We start from the raw sequence: 8,370 nt of genomic DNA, 5'->3' as shown, positions 1-8,370 counted from the left end.
ACTCCTCCCCATAATCTATTTCACACATTGTTGACAAAGTAATCCAATATTCCCCAAACGTGATATCAAATACAATCATTTCTTCTTCAAAAGTTCTCCAATGAGGCACTTCCGGGAAACCCCCGGGGGCGCGCGGAGGAGGGAGCGGTTTAGGGCTGCGGGGAACCCGGAACCCGCCCACCCCCGCCTCCCCAAGCCGCGCCGGGCGGGGCGGGGCGGGGCGGGGGCCAACCGAACAGCTGGCCCAGCGCGCGCGTAGCTAGGCAACAAGGAGAGACGCGGCGCGTCAGGACGGCGCGCGCGTAGCTAGGCAACAAGGAGAGACGCGGCGCGTCAGGACGGCGCGCGCGTAGCTAGGCAACAAGGAGAGACGCGGCGCGTCAGGACGGCGCGCGCGTAGCTAGGCAACAAGGAGAGACGCGGCGCGTCAGGACGGCGCGCGCGTAACTAGGCAACAAGGAGAGACGCGGCGCGTCCGGGCGGCGCGCGCGTAGCTAGGCAACAAGGAGAGACGCGGCGCGTCAGGGCGGCGCGCGCGTAGCTAGGCAACCAGGAGAGACGCGGCCTCCGGCCGCCCCTGAGGCGCCTCTCAGTCCTGGTGGTCGGCCAGCGGAAGCCGCCCAGGGCCCTGTGGCGCGGAGATGAGCAGGTCTGCGGCGCTCCTGCTCTGTTTGCTGGCCTGCAATGTCTGGAAGGCGGTGACCAAGACGCTGAGGGAGCCTAGCGCGGGAGTCCAAGAGGTCACGCTAAAGGTCCATGTCAGTGACGCCAGCACCCATCAGTCTGTCCCAGATGCGCTCATCGAGATTTTCACCAATCAGGTCTCTATCGCCTCTGGCACTGCGGGGACAGATGGTGTTGCCTTCATCAAGTTCCAGTATAAGCTGGGCAGTCAGTTGATCGTCACGGCCACAAAGCACGCCTACGTGCCAAACTCAACCCCGTGGAAGCCCATCCGGTTACCCGTGTTTTCTTCCCTGAGCCTTGGCTTGCTTCCAGAACGATCTGCTACTCTAATGGTATATGAAGATGTTGTCCAAATAGTATCAGGATTCCAAGGTGCCCGGCCACAGCCTCGTGTGCATTTCCAGAGAAGAGCTCTGCGATTGCCTGAGAACACCAGCTATAGTGACCTGACCGCTTTCCTCACGGCCGCCAGTTCCCCCTCAGAGGTGGACAGTTTTCCTCTTCTGCAAGGATTAGATGGAAATGGAACAGGAGACGGCACCAGGTACGACCTGACGCCAGTCACAGCCGTCAGTGTCCACTTGCTCGGCAGTGATGGAACAGCAGTGCTGGTGGATGGGCCCATTTATGTCACCGTGCCCCTGGCCACACAGAGCAGTCTAAGGCACAATGCCTGTGTCGCAGCATGGCAGTTCGACCAGAAGCTGGGAACGTGGCTGAAGAGTGGTCTAGGCCTTGTCCACCAGGAAGGCAGTCAACTGACGTGGACATACGTTGCCCCTCAGTTGGGGTACTGGCTGGCGGCCATGTCTCCCCCCAACCCAGGTCCCGTTGTCACACAGGACATTAGCACGTACCACACGGTGTTTCTTTTGGCCATTTTAGGAGGAATGGCTTTCATACTTTTGGTTTTGCTGTGTCTCCTTTTATATTACTGCAGGCGGAAGTGCCTAAAACCCCGTCAGCACCACAGAAAACTGCAGCTTCCTGCCGCCCTGGAGAGTTCCAAAAGAGAGCAGTCAACCTCCATGTCCCACATCAACTTGTTGTTTTCCCGGCGTGAGTCGGAATTCCCAGGCCCGCTCTCTGTCACCAGCCATGGCCGCCCGGGTACCCCAGGCACAAAGGAGCTGATGAGTGGAGTCCACTTAGAAATGATGTCTCCCAGTGGAGGGGGGGACATGCGCACTCCCATGCTAAAGCTTTCCTACAGTACCTCACAAGAATTCAGCTCCCGAGAGGAACTTGTGTCTCATAAGGAAGAGGACAAATGCCAAATCTCCTTTGAGAACCCGACGCCAAGCGGGACGTTGGGAAAAGACTGCTGTAAGTCTGTTGAGAGTTTCCCCTTAAAGTCCAGAATATCTGTGGAAAGAGAAGGCTACGAGTCCTCTGGCAACAGTGACTACAGGAGGAGTTACAATGCCATGCTGTCACAGCCTTTATTTGAAAAGCAAGACAGAGACAGCCAGGCCTCCGGGAACCATATTTCCACAGGAAGTAAGCTCACTGTTCAGGAACACGTGTACCCTACACCCTCATCTCCTGAAAAAGAACAGCTGCTGGACCGCAGACTTACAGGACGTATGAAGTCGAGATCAGTAGATCACTTGGAAAGACCCACATCCTTTCCACGGCCCGGACAGTTGATCTGCTGCAGTTCCGTTGACCAGGTCAATGACAGCGTTTACAGAAAGGTGTTGCCTGCGTTGGTCATCCCCGCTCACTACGTGAAAGTCCCAGGGGACCATTCCTATGTCGGCCAGCCCCTGGTCATCCCGGCCGACCAGCAGCTTGAGATCGAAAGGCTGCAGGCAGAGCTGTCCAGTCCTCATGCAGGGATCTTCCCTCACCCCTCCTCCCAGATCCAGGCCCAGCCCCTGTCCTGCCAGGCCATCTCTCAGCAGCACTTGCAGGACGCAGGTACCCAGGAGTGGACCCCGCAGAACACATCCATGTCAAAGTCCCTCTCCATCCCAGCATTCCTGAATGATGCGGCCTTGGCTCACATGAACAGCGAGGTCCAGCTCCTGACCGAAAAGGCTGTGATGGAGCTTGGGGGTGGGAGGGCACTCCCACACCCCCGGGCGTGGTTTGTCTCCCTGGATGGCAGGTCCAACGCGCATTTTAGACATTCCTACATTGATCTCCAAAGAGCTGGGAGGAACGGAAGTAATGATGCCAGTTTGGATTCTGGTGTGGATATGAATGAAACAAAATCTGCCCGGAAGGGAAAAGGAGACCCTTTGTCTCTTCCACAGAACCACCCCGCTGTCCAGGAGCATCCGCAGAAAGAGTCTAGGGCTGCGGACAGCAGGTCCTACACGCAGCTTGCGTACCTGGATGACATGGACCAAAGTGGCAGTGAATGTGGCACCACCGTCTGCACCCCCGAGGACAGTGCCCTGAGATGCCTGCTGCATGGCTCTGGTCGGAGATGCGGCAGCCAGCTGTCCAGCCTGCAGGAGGACACGACAAAACGAACTTCAGATGTTCCCCAGGAGCCACTGGCCAGTTCGCGACAGAGGTCTGCTCAGGAGGAGGAGGAGGAGGAGGAGGATGACCAGGGCAAAGACAAGATGAGCCCCTGGCAGAAATGGGAGGAGAGGCCCCTGATGGCAGTTAATTAACATTAAGTGAGCTTTCACAGAGCCACCCACCAGGGGAATATAATAAAATTGCCAAAAATTATTTCTTAAGGAAGCACTTACCTGTGCAGAGGAAGTTGAACAACAGCAGCCGTGTAAGTGGGTGGACTTCTCCTGCATCACTGCTTGCTGTGTAAATGTCAGAAGGTAATTAGAGTCAATACTCAGAGGAAAGGACGATGTTAATGGATGCCTCACCTCCAGGGAGATGGCCAAATGTGTCTGAATGTCGTCCCACGTACTTGATGTCCACCCAGGACACTGAGAAATCACACATGACATTTAGGTTCTTATGATGACCTCAGTTCTCCCCCAGATTCCGGGAACAGATGAAACTCTTTTTGCATCGCTTCAATCGATTTTATCATGATAATGCCCCTGCGAAGTTATTGAGAAATTAGCGTGGCACTTATTGTACCGAGGTGCGCATTATCTCCGAGGAAGCTGTGCATCGCTGCTTTGTGCTCTTGCTTTGCTTAGGTTATTGCTTTGGTTAGACTTCCTTTCAGGTTTGCTTTTTTTAAAACACAATTTGATTATAAGGGTTTTAGTCCTTCGTTCTTGTATGTCCTGCTTCTCTGCTTCTCTATTCCACGTTTCCTTTCAGAAACTCCTGAGTGTCATCTCTTAACATCCGAGGCTTTTAATGAAATCATTCTGAAGTTTTTATCAGCTGAGAGTCCTTCAATTCTGGTCCCAGTAACTCCAAGTGCCTTTTTTACAGTGACAACAGGCAGTCCCTTCACTTTTCTGTTTTTCTTAACTCCTTTAATTGAGCTGCCTGGATTTTATAAAGCTGTTAAATGATACCCCTTTTCTTTAAAATGCATGCTGCCAAGTGCCCATCTGTGCCCAGAATTCCCATTTCAGTGCAGTGTTCTCTCTAGTCCTCCTGTGTGACGTGGAATCTGTTTAGCTAAGGTACACTAGAGGACACTTTAGAGATCCCCTGCCTGCCTCCATCCTCTGGCCACTAGCCACTGTTATGGTTTCACTGGCTGTTTGTATATATGGTTACTATTAACTCTGGAATCCTATGGGCTGAGCTTGCTCACCAAACATGGAGTAGGGACTGAGCAAGTGAACTGAATGTGATTATTTTAAAAAATCTTATGTACTATACAGAGGTGCCAGAATGACTCTTCTGTGCATTCTCCTTAAAGGGCTGCTTGGTTATCCAAAAATGAAAATTTGAAAAAAAAATTTTTTTCAAAATTTTTGAAACTCTGAAAAAAAAAAAAAAGAAAAAGAAAAAAATTCTCCAGTGAATTGCTTTTTCCATCATAATAAGTTCACATTTTTACTTTTTATGCTATGTATGCTCTCATAGACATCTTGCCCTGGAAGTCTTTTGAAAATGTCCTTGTTTAAATATACTTGCAACATTCCTTCTCAGAGACTCCGGAAAGGCTTTTCTGAGTGCTGTTCCTTTACGATTGTTCTTTTGTCAATATTTATAACATGTACCATGCTTACTATTTAAGACTTCATTAAACTACTTCACACGGTTAATTGTCTTTGTTCAACTCATTTCTCTCGAATTACATTGTAAGATCCTATGGACAGGATTTGGCCTTGAACTTCTCTACATTTGTATTTAAAACATTTTCTCTTCAGCATACAGCCAATGCCCCAAGTCTAGTGTGCCTAGAGAATATTTGGTGGCCATGTTAATGATGCTTGTTGTCTGTTGAAGGAAGAAAAATCTCACTACCATATAACAACACAAAGAGAACGAGAAAGAAACAATAATTTTAAACGTAGGAACATATTTAGTTCTAAATTAATTTAATGAATATTTAAAAGTACCAGTAGTAGGCAATCTTTACTCAATAGTCTTTCAGGAAAATCTCAATTTGTCAGGATCTGTTAAGTTTCCTTTGTTCTTCAGGGAAGTGGACTTTGGGGTGATCCAGTTTTGAATCTAAGTACAGATTTACTTCCTCGTAGAAAACAACTTCACAAAATACTTAAATAAAAAAGAACAAATGGCTTTCTGAATGTATTTGCATACGTTTTTGTCCTTCCTTCAAATTCTAAAACACAGTAAAATTGAGATATTCATGATAAATTGTCACAGCCCCATAGCCTATAATTCTGTCAATAGAACTTCTATCCACTCTCCACAAAGCCCAAAGCCCTTGAATATACAGAATTAGGGAATAAACTCATTGACTTAAACCCAGGGACACAAATCCCTAATCAGAACCCAAGCACTTATTATGAGACTGGGTCTTCCGTTTCCATGCAAAGAATGTAGAGGTGTGTTGTACACCTGGAAATTAACTGAGTTCACATGGCTTGGATACAAGCAATAGTTACTAAACAAGTGAGCAAGACACGAAAGCATCTGAGCTGGTCGATCAGTGTGCTGTAGGGAGAGGAGGAGCCTGTGGCTGTTTTTTCTTTCCCTCTCCCTCTTCTCTTTGACAGCCAGCAGCACATGAACATTATTTGTTAGACTATTCTACCCATGCAGTTTTTCACTTTGGTTCAAGGAAATGAAAACTGGCATTGCTCTTTCCCACATGGATTGAAAGAAGTCAATACGATAGTGAAAATATTGCTGATTCTAGGGATCTGGAACATCAGAATGCCTCTAAATTTCAAGTGATCCTTATCATGAGGCCTGAACTTTATATTTTATTAAGAAGTAAATTACTGAGTGCTTTTTCGAAAAGCCTTTAAACAGATGGCACTAAAGCACCCTTATGAAATTATAGATGAATCATCAATGATAAAGTCTACATATCACTATTATATCACACATTAGGTTCAATATATGGAGAAAAAATTAAGTATGATCCAAATGATTGTGTTATTGTGACAATTTTTATGTCACCATCTATGAATTCATCATTATAGTCTTTAAAAATGCCATATATCACAACATAGTTTGGAATTCAAATAAAAAGAAAAAATTAAAAATACATGTCAGGTTATATTTTAGAGTTTTCTCAATTTTTATTTGATAGTTGATAGTTCAATAATAGTGAATTATGTTTTCACTTTGTAGCATACCTTTCAGTGAACCAAATCCCCTTTTATAACCTTTTCATTATCTTTTTATAGAGAATCCCACAATACACCACTATGCTTTTACTGCTATTTAAGTTAAGATGTTAGATAGGAAGCCTTGTGAAGACATAAGTGTCTAGCAATGATAGACAATTATAGGAAATAAAGATATTATCAAATACCTGAATAACTGTTAACACATGTCATGAGCTTAGTCCTTTCTCCATCTATTATATTTTATTATCATTTGTGATTAGTTCATTTTTTTCATTTACTCTCATTTGTTTTGGTGTGTATTTGCAGAGACTGCTTCAAAGTTCAAATTTATCTTTGCTCTGTGTCTGCAACTTCCTTAATTTCTGTAAAACGAATCTGTTCCAGTGGAACTGTGAGCTGTTTAAACATGGAAACTTTGTGAGTCTCATCTTATTCCTGAAACGGTATCTAGCACATGGCAGACAGTGGGTTAATATTTGAGGGACGATCAAGTGTGTATGCTCAAAATTTGAAATAAAGGTTGGCAACTAAGGGGCTTTAATGAGGAAATTAATTTACAAAATTAAATTGTTCATCCAATGTGGTTTTATAAGTAAGCACTTTTCCCATTTTATAACTAGGAGCAGCTGTTTTAAACAAAAAATGCAATAATTAATTTAGATGCATATTTTTTTGGCTCTGCTTAATTTTATAACATTATCAAATCAAGTCTAAAAATTAAATAACAGATAATACACCCAGATATAAGAAAAGCAAATGGGAGTCAAAAGAAGAGTAAGACATTGATTAAGATGATTCGTTACTATCAGTTTTTTGAAAAGTAATACCTCTCAGTATAAAGATCTTTCCATCAGCTTCTCTAAGTTGATTCTGGTAAATTTAAATTATCTTTTAACTCCCAGTCTCTGTTCTGTCATAGCCACATTTGTGTTTACAAGTAATCACACTTTCCTCCTGCCAGCTGGTTTTGTAATTTTCCAGTTTCTAAAAACTTATAAACAGAAGAAAATCTGATAAAAATAACTTGACATCATGTGATATGTTGACACACTAAAGAAATCCTGTTGTTGCTTAACCAAGGTAATATTTCTATTCTTAAATATTCCCTAACAAGAAACGAAATTTCTATGTAATGTTTGAATGTCTTTGAATGGTTTACACTTAAAATAAAGTATCATATGCTATTTTTAGAAATGCACATATAATACATTATTTTCTATTTTCTTTTTCATTATAGAGTGATAAGTTATCTAATAAATAAGCCATCTCATGAACTCTGATCCAAAATGTGATTTACTACAAAATTCAAGTAGTTTAAGGTAGGGAAAAGCAATTAGAAGAGTTGTAAAATGGAAAAAAAATAAAAGATGGGAAAATATATAATGAACCTTAACTTTCCATTAGAAAACAATTTTTCAAGTGAAACATACTTTTTCTAAATGCTGAATGTCCATTATAGAAACCATGTGGGTACTTAATTAAAAAGAAAATAGGAAAATTGTCCCTTAAGACAAAAATTAGACAATATTTTAACAGTGAAAGTTAGGCAAAAGGTTTGAATTACTTATGTAGTAACAGGATGGTTTACCTGTGAAAACCAAATACAATATTAAGTTTCAGCACATATTCAACAATTATACAGAGTACTTTACAAAAGGAAGATACCTTTCTTGATAGCAAAATGACAGAGAAATGTAAACTAAAATTACACAGCATTGAAAAGGTAGCCTACCATTATTCCCTCATATTTAAATCAAGTGTCAAGAAGAAAACTGTTGGGAGTCATAGAATAAAACAAATGAACCATCATAACAAAGAAGATACAAGAATATTTTAAAACATAATGCAAGAGTAAAATCTAGCCCCTCTTAAAAAGTTTAGAACACACTGTTAGTTCACAGGCAATAATACGCCAGGTTAACCTGAAAACAGTTGTAGTGGCTTTAAAACATGTATGCAAATTCTCTGACACCCAGTCTTCAAATGATGGGCCAGACTTAGTGCTTCACTACTAATCAAA

At 43.6% G+C, this 8,370-nt stretch overlaps 1 pseudogene; it reads left to right on the top strand.

Moving 5' to 3' along the window:
* Positions 1-476: 476 nt before the first annotated feature.
* LOC140848429 (protein FAM171A1 pseudogene) lies at positions 477-4,915 on the top strand (annotated as a pseudogene).
* The last annotated feature ends 3,455 nt before the right edge of the window (positions 4,916-8,370 follow it).

Source organism: Manis javanica, chromosome 1, assembly GCF_040802235.1.
Source record: "Manis javanica isolate MJ-LG chromosome 1, MJ_LKY, whole genome shotgun sequence".
Lineage (NCBI taxonomy): Eukaryota > Metazoa > Chordata > Mammalia > Pholidota > Manidae > Manis > Manis javanica.
This window is presented reverse-complemented; position numbering and strand designations above follow the sequence as displayed.